General features: G+C 47.8%; 1 non-coding gene across 1 annotated transcript; it reads left to right on the forward strand.

Annotated features, from left to right (window-relative positions):
• The first annotated feature begins 1,221 nt into the window (after positions 1-1,221).
• TRNAV-CAC (transfer RNA valine (anticodon CAC)) lies at positions 1,222-1,294 on the forward strand. The gene has a single exon. It is a non-coding gene; the product is annotated as a tRNA-Val (tRNA).
• Positions 1,295-2,930: the final 1,636 nt, after the last annotated feature.

Below are 2,930 nucleotides of genomic sequence, written 5' to 3' on the forward strand. Positions count from 1 at the left end.
GCGCTTCCCTTGGCTGTACTTGTAGGGTTCCGCCAATGCACTCTGCCTGGTACTCCTACTCCTCGCGGTTGCTCCAAGCGCTCTGCACCCGTGCGCACTGCACCCGTACGTGCTATACTTGCGCTCGAACTTTCATCCTTGGTTCCCCGCCCCTCATAAGATGGCCGCCGTTTCAAGGAAGGCTCTTTTAGGTGTTTGTGGGTTTCTGTGCTGGATTGTTACTTGGTACTGTGCCTACGCCTGTTTCCTTTGGCCTCTCTTTGGCCCTGCTTCGCACTCTGCTTGCGTGCGCTCTGCCTCGGCGCCTGTTCCGTTCCTGCCCCTCCCAAGATGGCCGCCGTTTACACTACCTTCTCATTTAGGTGTTGTGGGCTTCTGTGCTGGATATTACTTCGTACTATGCCTGCGTCTGTTTCCTTGGCTTCTATTTGGCTTCTGTTTGGCCCTTGCTCCGCGCTCTGCTTACGCACGCTGTACCTCGGAGCCAGCTTCGGTTTCTGCCCCTCCCAAGATGGCCGCCGGCGCCTCTCTCAGACGACTGCTCGCTCGCTCGCTCTTTCTCTGCCGCTTCGCTCAGCGTTGCCGCTTATCCCCTTCGAGGAGAGAAAGGACGCCGCGGCTTACTTGCTGGGCTCCCCGGTTCCCCTCTTGAGCGGCGCTCACGGACCGTCGCTGTTGTTTGTTGTCGTTCGGGCACCCAAGATGGCCGCCCCTCTTGTGACTTCCCCTGCTCCTTAGTCTCCTTTTCTGATCCTTTCTCGGTCCGACTCCGTCGGTCGTCTTTCGGGCACCACACCTTGCGTTTCAGCTTCCCCGTGTCAGCGCTGCCTCGACCAGGCTTGCTATCGGTGTAGCTGTTGCTGTGGCGCTGTTGCCAGGTTTTATGGCTCCACCATCTTGGACAGTCACCCTCGACCTCCAGCCTTGTGGGATTCAGGCTATTTCTGCTTCAGGCGCTATACTTCAGATACTCTCGCCTGCCTCTTCTGCTGTGCTGTGTGTTCCTACACACCTCCTGCCGCTTTGTGCGGGAGTTCGATCCGTTTCGCCGCTTTTTTCGCTGGTTTTTTGCCCGGGGTCACGGAGCTCGCGAACTTAGGCAACCGCCTGCGCTGCCATCCAAGCCACGCCCCCCACAATCAGGACTTTTGATGATGTGAGAACACTGCTCTGCGCTCATGTGGAATTTGTTAATGGGGCCCCCACACACCGTTCATGTGAGTTTCCGTAGTGTAGTGGTTATCACGTTCGCCTCACACGCGAAAGGTCCCCGGTTCGAAACCGGGCGGGAACACTTTTGACTTGCCATTGTGACAATCAGAGACACTTTTAATTAATTTAATAATGCCATTTTATTACTATGGCTAGACTTTGAATCTAAGTGATCTATCATTGCAAAGTCCGCGGAGCTCAGCGTTCTTCTAAGATGTCGTGTGTCTAGCCATAACCACAAGACAGTACTTTTGTACTCAGTGTATTACCTAAAGTTGGTCATATTATGTTACATTTGTTTATGTTTACTGACTTCAAATTTTAAAAGTGATGTTGATAAAATTAAAAATAGCAAATGAATATTCATGGGGAAATGCTTTTAAAGTAAATTATGGTCAGAAAACACATAAATGCAGCAGCCCCGTTGCCCTACCCCTGGGCAGGTGCACTATTCTCACAAAGAGAGAACGAGAATTTTGGATAAATGTAACAAAAGGCCGTGATATTTCGGAACGAGAAAGATCATGCCAATAATAAGTGTATAAAAGGAGACAAGGAAGTGAAAAACAGAGTCCTCACATAATAATATTTAATGAAATAGCAACGTACCAAGTTTCAGTAAACAAACAAATATATCGAACATAAATCATTAAAAACTCGGTAAGAAATGTTGTTTATTAAGAACAACACTTTTAAGATTTCAAACTTATACATGAGAGATTTGAGTTTCTTTAGAGTAAAAGCATCTGGTCCAATCAAGATTTTAGATCAGATCAAAGTCCACAGTGCTGACTGTTACACCATGTAACCTTGGATCTGGGGAGAAGAATGGATTTGCTTTTCTTTCACAAAACATTTACTATAAATGCACTACTTTCATCAATTGGCTTATAACTTCGATCTCGCTGGGTGTCTCAATACATTGTTGGTGATTATATCTTCACATCAGCTACCCGAATAACCTAACCAGATGATGAAGAAAGGTGAACGACTATATTTACTTACCTACCTACCTGCATACCCAGCCTCCTGAAATCAGAGACGGCCTGGCAACACTTATTCGGTCCTGATGAAAGCCGCCTGGCCAACCTGGACAACGCAGGCTGAAACATGTCGACCGAACTTTCACCAGGTAATTTAGACAAATAAAGAATCCAAATGAGCAATGATCACCACTTCTTTTGAACTATATCCCTTTCCTGTAACATTAAAGAAAACCAACACAGGAGAAGAGATATTTTAAATTTTCTATTCTCTCACCAGATCGCACCTTCCCTACTCACGACTGGTACACTAGACAGTCGCCCTCCGGGTGGAGGGTAATGGAACAACTGGAGAACGGGACTCACAGGTGCTAAGACCCAATGATGGGGCTTCTTGAGTGCCTAGATGAAGAGTATTTCCATAATTATTCAGAGAATTTACTACCACATTTACTACCACCCGTACTTTTTTGTTTTACTCCCTGACTGTTATTCCTGGAGCAGCCCCCACCTCTGTGCTCCAGTTATATCATATCATTCACTGTTCGCCTAAGTTTCCACAATCGCCCCCTTCTGTTCCCAGACCCCCGTCAGAATTTGCCCCTGACCCAGTTGGCATCTTCTGCTCACCGAATGAGCCCATGTGTCTAAAGATGTCCCTATGTTCTTTCAATGGTCCCAGATACTTGCTCCTTCCTCGACCCCGGTAACCTGCCCACACCCCATCCACCAACA

Source organism: Lissotriton helveticus, chromosome 1_2 (assembly GCF_964261635.1).
Source record: "Lissotriton helveticus chromosome 1_2, aLisHel1.1, whole genome shotgun sequence".
NCBI lineage: Eukaryota > Metazoa > Chordata > Amphibia > Caudata > Salamandridae > Lissotriton > Lissotriton helveticus.